The following is an 18,418-nucleotide window of genomic DNA, read 5'->3' on the forward strand; positions in this document are numbered from 1 at the left end:
TCACCACACGCCACTGGTTAGAAGCTGACATTTTCCTTGGAGGCGCAAGCTTCTGCTTATGGCTTTAGCATTTCCCTTCCTCCCTTAACACAGAGTGAATGCCACAAAGCTAGGCAACAGCTCTTGTCTCTACAAAAGGTAGGAGCCAACAGCCACTGTTTGCCTGCCCTACAAAATTCTCCCCCTCTCCCCATCAATGCCTTTTCTTTTAATTGCTGGAGAAATGCCACAGCACACTTTGAGAAACACTTGAAAATCTTTAAAACATGACATAGCGTTTTTGGAATGCAACCATTGAGCTGGGTGCCCTCTGGGCCCTTCAGATGTTTTCTCTTCTCAATCCTTTGGTGTAAAAATAAAAGGCACAGAAAATAAAGAACAAACTTATTTGTTTCTGCTCTCCTTTCACTGTCCTTTCCCCCCATTTCTCTCCTTGAGATGCCTCTGTCTGTAGTCCCATGAACAAGTGATGTCTGTCAAAACAGGTTCATCGTCATGGAAGAAGAGGACAAAAGTGTGATGGGGTGATAAAAGCAGAATAATCCACAAGAACCCCAAACGGTGATGGCGACCATCTCAACCTTTAGGAACATAGGAAGCTGCCAGAGTCAGGCCTTTGGTCTAACTAGCTCAGTATTGTTTACACTGACCAGCAGCTGCTTTCCAGGGTTTCAGGCAAGTGATCTCTCCCAGCCCTGGGAATTCATTCTGCAACCTTCTGCAGGCAAAGCGGATGCTCTCCCACTGAGCCATGACTGTTCCCTTTTAATCATGCCTATCGTTACCTTTGCCAACAAAGGTCCGTATAGTTAAAGCTATGGTTTTCCCAGTAGTGATGTATGGAAGTGAGAGCTGGACCATAAAGAAGGCTGATCGCCGAAGAATTGATGCTCTTGAATTATGGTGCTGGAGGAGACTCTTGAGAGTCCCATGGACTGCAAGAAGATCAAACCTCTCCATTCTGAAGGAAATCAGCCCTGAGTGCTCACTGGAAGGACAGATCGTGAAGCTGAGGTTCCAATACTTTGGCCACCTCATAAGAAGAGAAGACTCCCTGGAAAAGACCCTGATGTTGGGAAAGATGGAGGGCACAAGGAGAAGGGGACGACAGAGGACGAGATGGTTGGACTGTGTTCTCGAAGCTACCAGCATGAGATTCACCAAACTGCGGGAGGCAGTGGAAGACAGGAGTGCCTGCCGTGGTCTGGTCCATGGGGTCACAAAGAGTCGGACACGACTAAACAACTAAACAACAACAACAATCGTTATCTAGTGGAGTGATAAGAAACACTGAGGGTCGATTCAGATGACCCAGGATTCATGCTCTAAAGGTGGCTCAATTAATTGTGTGTGTGTGTTTTAAGAAGAGTGCATTCATAATGCTTTGAACATTGAAATAATCACGTATTCCCCCCCCCCCAGAACGCCATGCTTCCATCTTGCCCCTTTCTCTATTGTCTCCTCAAGCCAATTATAGTTTGCCAGTCCCTCGAAAAAGGAACCCGTCGGACCTGTTCTTTGCAGACTGTCATGCTAAACAAACAAATAAATAGGGCTGTGTGACTTTCCTGTTTCACTCTGATCCTGCAATAAAAATGCCTCCATAAGCTGAGGGTGAATGAATGAGCAGGAGATGCATTCTAGGCGGAGGAACAGGGATCTGGGACCACTGATAGTGCCTCTTAAAACCAGCTGCTGCTACAGGCAGCTAGAGGCTTCTGGTAAGAAAAAGGAGGTGCTGTTTAGGATTCCTGTGCAAACTACAGGTAATAAGTTAAAACAACAAAAATCCAATAAGAAAAGGAAAAGTGAAGGCATTCCTATGAGCCATGCTAAAATACTTGTTCCGCATTTCCAATAACTCTTATCTTAAAGTGTGGTGGCTCCCACACTTTGGAAGTCCCTGCCTATTAACATCAGGGAGATGCCTTCAGTGCCCTCTTTTTAATGCCTGCTAAAATCATTCTTGTTTAGACAAGCCTACCCAGATGTTTAGAAAGTTGATGTCAGTTTTAATCTGCTCTTAGTCTATTGTTATTTTAACTTCTTGGCTGTTTAAAATTATTGTCGTTGATTTTTTTATTGATAATTTTATTTTTTTATCTTTTTTTCTAACCTGCTTTGAGGTTTTTGGGGTTGTTGTTTTTTTTACAATAAAGCAGTGTATAAAATGTATGAAATAAATAAATAAATAAATAAATAAATAAATAAATGCACATTTACATTTTGCACGTGCTTTTCTAGTCTTGTGAACATGGCAGAGCATTCAGGAGAGTAATCAGATGCACATGCCCTGGATACTATGTATTTTTTAACATCAATGCCAGGAGCAAATTTAACAAACTTCTTGAAGACTTGGGAAGCAGTTTTACAGGCATGCACTAAACAGCCCTGCTCTGTGATGCGCAACATGGACTCCTGATAGTATAGGAGGTGCCGAAAGAACATGGTGCGTAAAAAAATAGTCATGTTCCTTTTAAAGTATGCATCCATTCGTTTAATTGCAAATAAATAAATAAAATTAAAATCCTCTTTTCTTTCATCATTCCCCCCCAAAATATTTGCCACCCTGACATTTTCAGGGAGAAGAAAAATTCAGTAGGAGCAAAACAGGCATGAATGTTAAAAAGGAAGTAAATTAAGAAGCAAAAGGGGGTGGAATTAAGATAAAATCAGTTCAGTGAAAGAAAAGAAGGCTCAGGAGAGTTTCAAGGACAGGAGAGACTGGGATGTGTTATGGGGCTGTTAGATCATCCTGCCTAGAGGCAATGGGTTGAACTTGAAGGCCCATTAGTTTCTTTCCAATGTTATGTTCCGGTTCACACAAGAACCCACAAACAAGGCTCCATGTAGCAAGGAGCCTCCGGGTGACTGTAGTAGCTGCTGATTGCATCAGTTTAGGGCCTTTTCCAGTTTTCTCTTGTTGCTCCCCATCCATTCAGTCATTCTGTTTGCTCATCCTCCTCCACCAGTGCCTGGCTTCTTCTTTGCAGCTAGAATCTAGTCACCACACATATGTACACTGTACAACCTACATACAGAAGACCTTCGCTTTGGTGAGCAGAGGGTGCCTCATATTGCATCTGCACCAATGACAGTAAGCTGAGCGGGTGACATTCTATATTACAATTTCCAAGCACCCAATCATTTGATATGTATGTTTGCATGCTGAAAACAATGCAGAATGTGATTATATACACACGCGAGGGCTCGCCTGAAGCTCTCAAGAAGTTCAGGCCGCTGCCCTGCCGAGCAAACCATCATCTCCCCATTTGACTGTGTAGGTATTGAGGCTGTTCTGTGCAAAGGGGGGGGGGAGTGTGGGAGGTGCCTGTTAGGGATGGTAGCAGATTAGGAATCACAGGGGACAAATTTGCTCAGGAGATACCCTGTACAGAGATAGCTCATACCAAAGCCATCCTCAGAGAAAGGTTCAACAAAGCTAGGGTTTGCATTTGGGGAAATGCTGGCTCCACATGGCAGATAAGACTTCAGACACGCCACCCGTTGACTCTTTCCAAGCACAGTGTTGTCAGGTACTTAGATAAATTAATTAACTAACGAATTAACCTCAGTTCAGTGCCAGCAGTTGCTGGTAGCGCACTTCGAAACCCAGGTGCATGTTGAAGTTGTAGCTCACAGTAGCGGTAGGAGATGCTTTCAGATGGACGCCTCTTAGTGCTCGCCTCTCATGCCATTTCTGTGGTGTTGTTTTGACGGCAACACTGAGGAAGGCCTTGCTCCTTTTAAAATTTGGAAATATGGCACAATAGTCAAATGCAGCTCCCACAAACCCCAGCCAGAATAGCCAGTGATCAGGGGTGGTGGGACTTAAGAACATAAGTTGAGCTACATTAGATCAGGCCACTGGCAAGTCTAGTCCAGCATCCTGCTCTCACAGTGGCCAACCAGATGCCTGTGGGAAACCTGCAAGCAGGATTCGAAAACAAAGAACACTCTCCCCTCCTGCAGGTTCTGTAATGGCCTAATCACACTGTTTTGATTCCCATTCTGCAATCAATAGGATTAGTATCTGATTACAGCCTTTTGCACAACGCCATTTTGCAGCACCCATGATGTAAGAAATGGTGTCTCAATAAATAATTATTGTACTCCTTGTACAATTCAATAAAAATGTTCTAACTTTCTTCTGTCCTCCCCTCCATTGCAGCACGTATCTGTTTCCAAAACAATTTTATAAGGCTGTCAGCACACCAACCTAATAATAATAATAATAATAATAATAATAATAATAATTTATTTCTACCCCGCCCATCTGGCTGGGTTTCCCCAGCCACTCTGGGTGGCTTCCAACAAAAGATTAAAAATACATTAAAACATCAATCATTAAAAACTTCCCTAAACAGGGTGCCTTCAGATGTCTTCTAAATGCCATATAGTTGTTTATTTCTTTGACATCTGATGGGAGGGCGTTCCACAGGGCGGGGCACCACTACCGTGACGGCCCTCTGCCTAGTTCCCTGTAACTTCGCTTCTTGCAGTGAGGGAACCGCCAGAAGCCTCTTGGCGGTGGACCTCCGTGTCCTGGTTGAATGATGGGGGTCCAGACGCTGCTTCAGGTACACTGGGCCGAGGCCCCAGCACTTTGAGTTGTGCTCAGAAACATACTGGGAGCCAATGTAGGTCTTTCAAGACCGGTGTTATGTGGTCTCGGCGGCCGCTCCCAGTCACCAGTCTAACTGCCGCATTCTGGATTATTTGAAGTTTCTGGGTCACCTTCAAAGGTAGCCCCATGTAGAGCATGTTGCAGTAGTCCAGGCTGGAGATAACTAGAGCATGCACCACTCTGGCGAGAAAGTCCACGGGCAGGTAGGGTCTCAGCCTGCATACCAGATGGAGCTGGTAGACAGCTGCCCTGGACACAGAATTGACCTATGCCTCCATAGACAGCTGAATCCAAAATGACTCCCAGGCTGCGCACCTGATCCTTCAGAGGCACAGTTACCCCATTCAGGACCAGGGAGTCCCGCACACCCGCTTGCCCCCTATCTCTCCCAAACAGTACTTCTGTCTTGTCAGGATTCAGCCTCAATCCGTTAGCCGCCATCCAACCTCCAACTGCCTCCAGGTACTCACACAGGACCTTCACTGCCTTCACTGGTTCTGATTTGAAAGAGAGGTAGAGCTGGGTATCATCCGCATACTGATGAACACCCAGCCCAAACCCCCTGATGATCTCTCCCAGCAGCTTCATGTAGATGTTAAAAAGCATGGGGGAGAGGACAGAACCCTGAGGCACCCCACAGGTGAGAGCCCAGGGGTCTGAACACTCATCCCCCAACACCACTTTCTGGACATGGCCCTGGAGGAAGGAGCGGAACCACTATACAGCATAACAGTTTCCCCAGCTCCAGTCCAGAAGGACGTTAAGGCCACTGAGAGATCCAGCAGAACTAGGAAACAGCTTTTACCTTTGTCCCTAGCCTGCTGGAGATCATTGACCAGCGCGACCAAGGCAGTTTCAGTCCCATGATGAAGTCTGAATACCTGTTGGAAGGGATCCAAATGGTCTGCATCCTCCAGGCGTGCTTGGAGTTGTTTATCAACCATCCGCTCAATCACCTTGCCCAAGAATGGATGATTTGAGACTGGGCGATAGTTGGCCATATTGGCTGGGTCTAAAGATGTTTTTTAAAGAAGCGGTTTAATGACCGCTTCTTTCAGTGTGTCTGGGAAGGCTCCCTCACAGAGGGAAGCATTTACCACCCTGCAGAGCTCATCACCCAGCCCTTCCCCTTCCCGGCTCGCTTTTATTAGCCAGGATGGGCAAGGATAAAGGAGACAAAATGTAGTTTCCCCTGAATCCAGAATAATTCACTGTCATCTTCAACATGTTGCTTCCAATCTAGATTGGTTCTAGATCTTGCCACCCAGAGAAGTGGGTGGGGTTACCCGATGTACACATTTGAAAACCCTCCCCTTTGTTAGGTTATCCACACCTTTTCCTCCCTACACATGCTTGATGAAAAAATTAAAATGTTTTCCTGTTTCCCAACCGTATTTGCAAACATCAAACCTCATGGTTTCTCCTAAATCTCAGCCCCAACTCATGTTGTATGTCTTCACCTGTTCATCGTCAGAGTAAAAGCAAAGCAACATATTATATGATTTTATGCAATTTTGATCAAATTTGTTTTCTATCACTGGATAAATATTTCTCTTCAAAGGCTGAGGATTCTCTTAACGAATATCCTTGTTTGTACTTTTCTTCTGATACTATCATAACTTACTATTTCATAAAACTTGTACACCGCTTGAGTGTATGCCTCCCCCTCAATGCGGCAGCTGCAGGTATTCAAACCAATGGCAAAAAGCAACATTTAATATATCCATTTCATCTCTGTGTAAATTGGACATCTTTCAAGAAATCTATACACGCTATTGTGCGATTTAAATGTTGAGGAACTGGTTATTATTTAAATTCAAGGCAAAACTGGAACTTGCCCTGTCCTGGCTCAACCAAGTTCCATAAATTCCCTAAGGCTTTTAAGAACTGCTCCAGATCTGTTTATCTACAAGGAAGGAAGAGATATGTGATTGACTTGTTTCGCACTAGGACACAAATGCAGAACTGAGGGCTTCATCAATGGAGGTTCAGAGTAGACCCACTGAAATTACGAAATGTCCATTCAGTTCCATTTGACCTGCTCAGAGTGAGACTAGCATTCAACACAACCCAAGGGGCAGCCTGCAACTAACACATCCCATCGGTGCAAGGATTTATCCTGCCCTGTGGTTTCCAGCAACTGGTATTCAGAAGCATTACTGCCTTTGACTGTGGAGGCTGAACTTAGCCATGGTGGCTAGTTGTTGTTGATAGCCTTAACCTCCATGATTTGCCCAGTCCTCTTTTAAAGTTGGGGGCCATCACTGCCACCTGTGGAAGCCAGTTCCATAGCTTGGATTTGATATCCCCGCTTTATCACTACCCTAAGGAGTCTCAAAGCAGCTAACAATCTCCTTTCCCTTCCTCCCCCACAACAAACACTCTGTGAGGTGAGTGGGGCTGAGAGACTTCAAAGAAGTGTGACTGGCCCAAGGTCACCCAGCAGCTGCATGTGGAGGAGTGGGGAAGCGAACCCGGTTCACCAGATTATGAGTCCACTGCTCTTAACCACTACACCACACTGGCTCTCCATGGTTCAACTATGCTCTGCGTGAAGAAAAACTTTCTTTTATCTTTCCTGAATCTTTCAACATTCAGTGCCATTGAATATCCATGAATTCCAGTGTCATGGGAGAGGAAATAAAACTCTTCTTTATCCACCTTCTCCATAATTTTATAAACTTCTATTATGTTGCCTCTTACTCATCCCCCCCCCCCCGCTCAAAAGTCCTAAATGCTGCAACTATTCTTCATATGGCGGTTGCCAAACCCGCTTGATTATTTTGGTTGCCCATTTCCAAATCTGCAACAGAACATACAGTGCCATTTTTCTAAAAAAAAGAGGTGCTGGAACTCACTATGAATGTCTCCCTAGTTCTCTTATAAATACAATGGTTCCCACCTGAGAGGTGCTGCAACTGCATATATACGTTACCCAACCTCAGTTTGGACCGATGACTTAAAATAAGCAATCTTCTATTGGAAGTTTCAAGGCTATGCGTCCCAGACTTCCTGGAGGTTGTGAGGCCTCATCATTTCAAGCTAGGTTGGTGCTTCTATCTGATATGGGGAAAATTGCCGTTACTAAACCTTCCTTGAGGTGACGGCAGTGTATAACATTAGCTCACTCATACTCCAAGCTTTGTACCAGGGGCAAGGAGATGATTAGAAGGGTAATAATATTGGGTTGCAGTAAAATCGATGATTGAAGACCAATTATTTTTCTTTTTCTTTTTTACAAGAGGGAAAATAGCCAAAGGATTAAACCACATTAATTATTTATTGAATTGCTGCCTCCGCAAAAAAAAAAAAAAAAAAAAAAAAAGACGAAGAAGAGCAGGGATTAAAAATATATCACTCAGTATGTGGCAAGATAATCACTTGAGTAATCTGAGCTCCTGCTTTGATAACATTCTTGGCTCCAAGGTCAATTTAAATTATAATAAGGAAAAGTGTTTAAAATACTTCGGCAGGGCGATGGAAAACATCAGTCTTCACAACATTTCAGCTTTGATTTATTGTTTTTTTATACACAGGGACAATTTCTGAATTGGTTTTCATTGCCGTTAGGAAAACATCCATTTGTACAGCTGGAATACGCAGGTTTTGGGGCTGGGGATTCACTCTACACATTCAATGCCTAGACAACGTCCCATTGCAATCCGTGAAGACTGCACTGCCCATGATTTGGTGCAACTGAAAGCTTGTTTATACAGACTTTGCATCAAAGAAAATTAGGGAAATAGCGAGCAAAACAATATCCAAAATGTGCCCAAGAAAACCTATTAGAAGATACAAATCAGAAGATACAAATTGCTGCGGTGGGCTGTTCTGTTCAAGATTTCAGATACTCCATTGCATTCCTCTCCCTCTGGTTCCTCATTCCACCCACCCCCATATCCACAGAATTGTAGAGCTGGAAGGGACCCCAAGGGTCATCTAGTCCAACCCCTCTGCAATGCAGGAATCTCAACTAAAGCTGCCATGACAGATGGCCATCCAACCTCTGCTTAAAAACCTCCAAGGAAGGAGAGTCCACCACCTCCCAAGGGAGTGCAGCTCTTACCGTCAGAAGGTTCTCCAGATGTGGACTGGAGAAATATTATGTCCCTTGATCTGGACACTATACTTCTGTTGACACAGCCTAGAATAGCATTAGCTTTTCCCCACTACTGTATCACACTGTTGACTCATGTTCAGCTTGTGGTCTACTAAGACCCCTAGACCCTTTTCACATGTAATATTTGGCAAGCCAGGTGCCCCCCCCCTTATATTTGTGCACCTGGTTCTTCCTGCATGTGAAGAACCTGACATGTGTCCCTACTGAAATTCATTTTGTACACTGTGAGACGGCACTCTGGGCTTTCCCCTCAAACTCCTCTGCTAAATGCCCTCACAATGCCCCTGTTTACAAGTCCTGGTCACATGAGCTTCACCTTCTTTTTGTAGTGGTTGTATTAAAAGTGAAGCACCTTTGTCCTCCTGTAGTTCGTGTTGTCTCAGTAGCTCCTGTGGTCCATATTCAAAACAGCTGCTGCACTAAGATGGTGGTGCCCATGAAGAGCAGTGTTTGAAGAGAGAGAAGTCAAGAGTCCACAGAAACTGGGGCTGGCAGTGCAGGAGTTTGCAGAGGTGGCACTGGCGAACAGGCAGCATGCTTGGTCCTCATCGGTTATTGGGTAGGGCAGTCTTTCTCAACCTGTGGGTCCCCAGATGTTGTTGAACTACAACTCCCATCACCCCTAGCTAGCAAGGCCAGAGCTCAGGGATGATGGGAATTGTAGTCCAACAACATCTGGGGACCCATAGGTTGAGAACCACTGGGGTAGGGGATGATTTTCCAACATGGCTGATATTCAATATTAGCCATACAAACAGCAGTCCCATTGAAATCAATAGACCTGCCTGCCAGCTTTCAAACAGCCCAGGGGGCAGCACGGCCTGTGAGCTTCCTCCTCCTCGGTCTCAGTGATGCCCTTCTAGAGCTTAGCAGGGAAGAGGAGGAGAATGAGTTGGCTCTGCCTGTTATTAGCTCTGGCGCCATCTACTGTTGGGCTCCCTGCCTTCCACCCTACCCATTCCAATGTGCACCAGTCTTCACTCTAAGGACTGGCATTCAGAGAATTGAGATTGGACTAGATGACCCTTGGGATCCCTTCCAACACTACAATTCTATGATTCTATGAAGAGACTCCAGGGGTTGTCACATGGAGCAAGCTTGTTTTCTCCTTCTCCTGAACCAATGGATTCAAGTTACAAGAAAGGAGATTCTGACTGAATGTCAGGAAGCTTGCTCCGCCTTCTGTGTGACAGCCCTTCAGATACTGTGGAACCTTGGTCCCAAACAGCTTAGTTGCCGAACAAATTGGCTCCTGAACACTACAAACCCAACAGTAAGTGTTCCGGTTTACGAACTTTTTTCAGAAGCCGAATGTCTGAGGCGGATTCCGCTTGAGTGCAGGAAGCTCCAATCAGAAGCCATGCCTTGGTTTTTGAACGGTTTTGGGAGTCAAATGGACTCCTGGAATGGATTAAGTTTGAGAACCAAAGTACTACTGTATTTGAAGACGACTCTCAGTCTCCTGTTTCCCCGGCGAAACATACCCAACTCCCTCAACTGTTTCACACAAGGCTTGGTTTCCAGACCCTTGATCATCTTAGTCACTCTCCTATTGGTCAACATCCTTCCTAAACTGTCGGGCCAAGTATAGATGTATGCGCGGGTGGCACTGTGGGTAAAAGCCTCAGCGCCTAGGGCTTGCCGATCGAAAGGTTGGTGGTTCAAATCCCCGCGGCGGGGTGCGCTCCCGTTGTTCAGTCCCAGCGCCTGCCAACCTAGCAGTTCGAAAGCATGTCAAAGTGCAAGTAGATAAATAGGCGGGAAGGTAAACGGCGATTCCGTGTGCGGCTCTGGCTTGCCAGAGCAGCGATGTCACGCTGGCCACGTGACCCGGAAGTGTCTCCGGACAGCGCTGGCCCCCGGCCTCTTGAGTGAGATGGGCGCACAACCCTAGAGTCTGGCAAGACTGGCCCGTACGGGCAGGGGTACCTTTACCTTTTTATACATAAGGTAAAAGGTAAAGGTACCCCTGCCCGTACGGGCCAGTCTTGCCAGACTCTAGGGTTGTGCACCCATCTCACTCAAGAGGCCGGGGGCCAGCGCTGTCCGGAGACACTTCCGGGTCACGTGGCCAGCGTGACATCGCTGCTCTGGCAAGCCAGAGCCGCACACGGAATCGCCGTTTACCTTCCCGCTAGTAAGCGGTCCCTATTTATCTACTTGCACCCGGGGGTGCTTTCGAACTGCTAGGTTGGCAGGCGCTGGGACCTAACAACAGGAGCGCACCCCGCTGCGGGGATTCGAACCGCCGACCTTTCGATCGGCAAGCCCTAGGCGCTGAGGCTTTTGCCCACAGCGCCACCCGCGTCCCACCTTATGTATACTGTATTGTATATTTCATCTTCAATCAGAATGCTATTTTTAAACCGGCCCGCTTCTTGCAAGAGCAAGATTCTTGGTTGCTCCCAGTTCCCTTATCTTTCTGCCGCCTGGTGGCTGCCATGTTATCTTTGATAAGGTGCCCCTTTGCCCAGATAGGGTTGGCACACCGCATACCCTCCTGTCTGCACATTTCCACATCATTCCACAATGGCTTGATGCAAGCAGACTCAACATTCAATCCCAGTCAACACCTTCGAAATGGGAGCAATAATAATTTTCATGTCTCCTTCCCAGAGGGGTCAGGAGGAGGATGTTGACATTGTCTGCGAGGCTTTATGAACCGGCAACGCGATAAATACCTCGGTGGAGATATTATTTTTGGCTGGTGGCAACAGCACCGCCTTCCCCCTAAAGTTACAGACGGCACTAAATAATCTCCTCATTAATTGGAACAATTAAGGGAGCTTCTGCTCTGATGACTTTCGCTATTTCAACATTTCGGAGCTCGGAGTCTTGTTTCTCTGCATGACCCTCAGCAAGAGCAGGCCAGCCGTGATCAGCTGTGTTGAAACAGCAGCGCGTTCTCTGGCTGCTTCTTGCTGGCAAGGTGAAGGAGAAGGACTTGGGCGAACCATTCTGCTTTATTCCTTGTTCTGCAGAAGCATCGCTGCTCCCTGGACGGGCACTCCAAACCTATATAGCATGACAAAATTTGGACAACATTAGTAGTATAAAAAGTAACAGTGTTTCAACTGGAAGCTATGGGCCATGCCCTGAATTTGTATGTCTGAAACATTCCCAGCTGCAAAGGGTACTGAAAGCAAGACCACATGTAATGATCCTGATCTCATCATGAGGACACATCTTCATGAATGCACAATTAAAAGGGCATCTGGAGGGGCCCTCTGTGTCTCACCTCAGGCAATAAGAGATAGGGCCTTTTTGGTGGCTGCACCCATATTGTGGAATAACTGCCCCTGTGAAGTGCAGGTAGCCCTCTTTCTGGTTGGTCTAGGAATATTTCCTAGAATTGTGGAATGGCAGAGTTGAAAGGGGCTGCAAGAATCATCTGGACCAACCCCCTGCAATGCAGAAAGCAAAACTAGATCATACATGACAGATGGCCATCCAACCTCTGCTTAAAAACCTCTGGTTAAGGAGATCCCACAACCCTCCGAGGGAGTTGCTTCCATGGTCAAACAGCTCTTACTGTCAGAAAGTTCTTCCTAATATTTAGTTGGAATCCCTTGCTATTTGAATCTGTTGGTTTGGCTCCTGCCCTCTGGAGAAGTTTGCTCTGTCTTCCATTATTCTGCCTGCTAAGTGTTACCCGTGATGGTCATTTTTAGCTGTGATCTTTGCCATTGTTGCTTTTTAATGTTGTGCATGTTTTGTTTTTTTGTTTTTTACAGGGGAGAGGGGTTGTATATATTTTAATACATTGGCATTGCATTGTGGTTTTAATAGTTGCAAGCTTCCCTCGTGATGCACGGGTACTGAGGGCATTTGAGAGACATTTCAAAATATTGGTTGGCATTGGTCTGTCTTAGGGGACAATGGAGCATTGGGCCTTTGGGGGTGAGGTCAAACAATTGAAAGGTTACAGCACCTGCTATAGCTATAGATACGGAAGAGAAATGTTTCATTGCAACAGGAGCAGATGAAGGCACCCAGTTGTGCTGCTGCAGATGCACCACAACATTTCTTCTCTCTGTGCTCCTCCCAGCAGTGGTTCCTTCTCTGGTCACTGATCTGGATACATGGCTTGACTGCCTGTCTCCAGGCACTATGGTGGTCTGCAAGTGATCCCCACACAACAGGATTGATGATGCTGGCCTTCACGTCATGTTTGCAGACATCTTTGTAATGAGAATTGGTCTGCCAAAGGGCCTGGTGCCTGAAGCCAGCTCCTCACAGAGCACATCCTTGGGAATCCTGCCACTGTCCGTTCTGTGGACATGAGCAAGACAGTGTAGACATGACTGAGACAGAAGTGTGAACATGCTGAGAATGTGGGTTTGGGAGAGCACATCTTTGTTTGAGACTCTATCCTGCCATGTGATACCCCAAATCTTCCTGATGTGGGACATGTAGAAGGGGTTAAGGTGTTGCTTCTGGTGGTTGTAAGTTGCCCATGACTCACTTTCATAAAGCAATGCACTCAACACACAAGCCTGGTAGATCTTCATCTATCTTGGTATTGGATGTTAGCATCACATTCTCCCATACCCTTTCAGAGAGGTGAGCCATTGCTGTAGCTAGACAAAATGGTCTACCACCTCAAGCCTGTGACCACCAATGTCCTGATGTTGGTCTCCTTGAAGGATCAAGATAATGAATGGGTGCAATGAGTGCACTTCTCACCCTCTGAAGCCCCCGCCCCCCCAGAGAGCAGAGGGGTTCCTCAGAAAAGAGGATGATGTCAGACAGTTCCCTGGGGATAAAAAGTTTGAAAGTTGCAGCTCTGAACAATTAAACTCTTATGGTTTCCAGGGTCTGTCTTGCGATGTTCTGATATCAGCAAAATGGAGGCGGCTGAATCTTGAGACAAACAACTGTCTGGAAGATGTGGCTGGCACACAGACATTTGACTCAGGGAAGCACAACAGGCAACAGGCCCAGTCAAGTCTCCAAGAGACTTGACTGAGCAGGTCTCACTGAAAATGGGGAACCCATCTTGAGACAGAAGGGCAGAACACTTGGCTTCCCATGGAGCCAGGCTGCACTCTGCCAAACAGATGATTTTCGGGTAGGAAACTGGTACCAGAGAGAAAGATTTCCAGCTAGATATCAGGTTGGCACAACTCCAGCCCAAAAGAGAAAGACAATTTATCTCTCATCTTAGTTATACTACAGGTGGTTGTCTTGGCTATTGTCCTAAACAAGGCTGCAAACTTTAATGAGTTTAAATCAATGAGAACTTTAGTTGATCAATCAGTTGGCTTTACCAGTTTGTGGTGAAACTGGTTTTTAACAGTGGTTTTTTAGTTGAGGACCCTGGTAAGTGTTTGTGTCTCAAGGGGGTATCCTCACTGGCTCTGATGCAGGGCTGGGGAACTGGATCCAGCTGGCTAGATCCGTATCTCCTCCATGGGCCAAGTTAGGTAGGTGGCTGGGATTGCACACCTGTCAGTCACCTGACCCCACAATGCTGCCAGGGGCCTGTTTCTGCCTAGTGCTGTACATGGAAACCCTGACGATCTGCTCACTGTTGGGGCTTGCAATGCACCTTGCATCCCACAGTCAGTGGCCATCAGGGCTTCCATTGTACCTGCAAGTGATCCCTAACCACCAGCCAATTATCGCGGCTTGCAAAGCACCATGCTGCACACTTTGCATGCTCTGACACAAGAACACCAGAAGAGCCTTCTGGATCAGACCAATGGCCCATCATAGTCTAGCATCCTGTTTTCACAGTGGCCAAGCAGATGCCTGTGGGAAGCCTGCAAGCAGGTCCTGAGCACAAGAGCCCTCTCTCTTCATGTGGCTTCCAGCAACTGGTATTCAGAAGCATTGCTGCCTTTGGCCGTGAAGGCAGAGCATAGCCATGGTGGCTAGTGGCTATCAATAGCCTTCTCCTCCATGAATTTGTCCAATCATCTTTTAAAGGCATCCAGGTTGGTGGCCATCATTGCCCCCTGTGGGAGCAAGTTCAACCATGCACTGTTTGAAGAAGGACTTTATTGTATCGGACAACCGTCGGCACTTGCAAAAGGGCTCTGCATGGGGAATTGCAGGCACCACAGCAAATCTCTCTTCAGCCCAGCTGCGTCTTTCTCTGCTCTGCCCTTTTACCTGGAGGTCAGGTGGGCAGGACTGAGTCAAAGCAGCCTTGCAGGCCCAATGGAGAGACGTCAGAGGTTCCCTACCACTGCTCTACTGGAATGCATTTATTTACACCCCCTCTTTTGCTGCCACCCCTAACTCTGCCCCACAGCTCCCCAGGGAGGTGAAAAGAGACACCATTTGGAGTATAGGGGGGAAAATGAGAGTTTTTTTAAAAATAAGAATAATAATTAAAAAATGCCTGGAGGTGATTTCACAACATTAATATGTAATGTTCTCAGTTATGTAGGCTTCTTTTATTTCGGGAAAGTGCAGGTGGTGAGCTACACCTCATCACAGGTGCTTTTCCAATTAGCTCTGTATTTTCTAGGTGAATGCCTGGCCAGAAGCCAGGACTCCCTGCCACTAGCAACAGACTAATCCAAAGTAATCCAGAGGACTCATCTCAAATCTTGTTTAAAGCACCTCGAGTCTCCTTTATTTTATTATGTGTGGAAGGATCTGCTTCTGCCTTGGGAAAAAGAAAAACACCCAAAGAAACCAGGGGCGCATTTCGCATTTGCAAAACATTCATCTCTTTCACACCACATCCCCACCCCCCTGCCAGCTTAATGAGGATCACAGCTCGACTTTCCATTTATCATTTGTCATTATATAATAATAACAGATGCACATCTTGAGTTGGGGTGTTTTTTTGCATGTGCTTAAATGTTTTCTTTTAATAATCGACTGGTATCTGTAGGATGGGCAACAGTTGTGCAACAGGGACAGACAACTGGCTTTCTGTGCTTTTAATTGGAGACAACTGATTGTTAAGAGATAGGGTTGCACGCCACCCCAATCTCCCAGCGGTGCGAGATTCCAGGGGTTCCAGGCATTTACCCAGGGTTTGTGTTTCCTTTTGGAATGAGGCACAGCGGAAGCTGTGGCATATTTGTGATATATGGCTTATTTACACACATATATATGTGTAAATAATATATATCACCCAAGCCTGTGAGGGAGGGTGTCAGGGACCGTGCTGAGGAGGGCTGCGCTGAAGAGGAATGGTGGGAGCCTCCCCCTCTCCCTGCTCCTGATCAGAACCCTGACTCTTCCAAGGAGCAAGAGGACAGTATAGATTTGGAGCAGTGGTTTGCAGAGGGACATAGTACAGAAGACAGAAGTTGGGAAGAACTGGGTGGTGAACAGCTAGAAGAAGAAGAACAACTGGGAGAGGGAGAGTTAACAGACTCACTTTCTCTGGAAAGCATCCATCTACTCAGCCCAAGGTCAAGGAGAACAGATAAGGTGGCAGCACAGAAAGCACAGTGGTTATGAGACAGGTTGCAAGATGCGGAAGTGATATGGGCGACTAGGGGGGAAGTGGGTGGAACCCTTAACTGGGAGCACCTTCATTCCTAGGAATGGGTTCTTTGTCCTCTCGCTGTAGTCATTAAAACTTCAAACTGGTAAGAGACTCCTCTCACTTTGTTCTGCTTATCTACTGCCAAAAGATGGGAGGAAGTCGAGTCCCTAAGCCTGACAGAGGGGTTCACAGAATTAACACCCCAAGAGGGTTTTGTCTCTCCCCTAGCTTCAGCCTTGGATTCAAACAGAAATCAAACATTGCACTCGAACATTGCTCTGACTCTCTCTAGCTTGCTATTTTACTTCTAGGTCACATCACTGCAACTCAACTCTAAACTCTGGCTTTGTTTTTCTATCTATGAGTTGAGGGAGGCTTCCCACTCATTTGTTGTCTCACACAGAGCCGCTTTCTTTTCTTTCCCTTAATGGCCCATTGCCCAGCCTATCACCTCAACGCAGGAAGGAAGCCTGGCTTGTATTTTAACACTTCCTGGATCCAGGGGCTAGAGAGATCTTGTATACGGCCTACTCCCCTGCCCAAAGAAACCTCATAGCAATATTTATTAACTGTTATTTAAAACAATTATACGATTATATGAAAATGAAGCAAGCCTGGCGCTGATGAAGTGTCCAAGGCTGACAAGGCTGGGTACAGCCAGCCATATTGCAGGCAGAAATTATGCAAGTTCTGCTAATCGCTATCAAACTTACAACAGGTTTATGTTTTAGTCCCCATTCTTTCTGTTCCTTCTAGGAAGAATGGGATGTGGAAAAGGGCAGGAAGGGTAGGAAGCATAAATTTATAAACTCAAATTACAGTGCTGTAAAATCATCTTTTCTCACTCCGGTCTGGGTCAAGACTAGTTCAACTCTCTCACTCAGCAGTTTGAGATTCAGTGGGGCAGCTGTGGCAGGCAGCCCCCTGTTAGCGATGGATGGCTCTGTCCATTTTCATTCTCCAAGCTTCTTGTCTTTCCAAATTTAAATTCAGTTCTCCACATTTCTTCTTTTTTATAAAAAGACCTCATCAATATTCATAAGAAAAATATATTTGCATATTCTGTATCATAAACAAATATATGAAAGTGGTTTACAGCCATTAAAAAAAACATGAAACAGTACAATAGAACCATTAAAACCTACATTCTTCCTTTGATTTGATCCAGCAGGGCTCTATTGATGTTCATTTTCCTTGCAGTCAAGAACACTTTTGCATGAGTAGCAGCTCACCCTTTTAAAATATGGTAGCGTTGTTTCATCTGATATCAATGACAGGAGTTGGAACCGATTGTTCCCCAACCTTTCAGGAAGCAGGGTCACACGATCTTCATCCGGGATCAGGTGTTCTTGCCCTGAAACCTCCTCCAGGGAGTATCTGCCCTTTCCTCTCAGCCCAGATTAAGCCTGCAGATGGCCTGCAGATCATTGCGGCATCTCTGAAGGAGAACATGGCGTGCCCAGGAATCGGGGCTGCCACTGAGTCTCTTGCATTTGCTGTGGAGAGGTCAACTGGGTTCTTTTTTGTATCTAGCACAACTCTCTCTGCCCTTGGCTCTACTATTCTTCTAACTAAGACATTAAAATGTGAATCTGTTAGGAAGAACTTCCTGATGGAAAGTGCTGTTTGACAGTGGAATGGATTCCCTCAGGATGTGGTGGACTCTCCTTCATTGGAGGTTTTCAAAGAAGAATTTGGATGCCCCATCTGTCAGGGATTCTTGAACTGTGATTCCTGAATCACAGGGGGTTGGACTAGAGGACCATTGGCATCCATTCCAACTGTACAGTTCTACAATTTTATTATTTGACCGGCTAACTGGAAAAGCACTATCCATAGTTTAGTGACAACATCCTCTGAGCGTGACCCCCTTCTGTTGTGATACCTGCATAAATCTCTGAGTGCAATTCCATCGCAGCTGCAGCAAAACATCCCACTTCACACCTGCCAGAGGCACAAAGCTGTTTGTTTCTTTTTCACCTCCAATGCTGTTATTCAGAGCAGCGCAGAGGGCCTAACGAAAAGGTGACTCAGAGGAACCACTGCTGAGAGCCAGCCTCACCTTCGCATTGTTTCACTGACATGCAAAAGGATAAATGCCATCAAGCCCTCGATAATCCAAGGAGTTCCAACTTGCCTGTGGTTTGCAGATGGTGCAAAACGTTTGACACACAGTTTGACATCCTTCCTTGGTTACTGACAGCTCAAGCCAGGG

The sequence above is a fragment of the Podarcis muralis genome, chromosome 15 (assembly GCF_964188315.1).
Source record: "Podarcis muralis chromosome 15, rPodMur119.hap1.1, whole genome shotgun sequence".
NCBI classification, from domain to species: Eukaryota; Metazoa; Chordata; class Lepidosauria; order Squamata; family Lacertidae; genus Podarcis; species Podarcis muralis.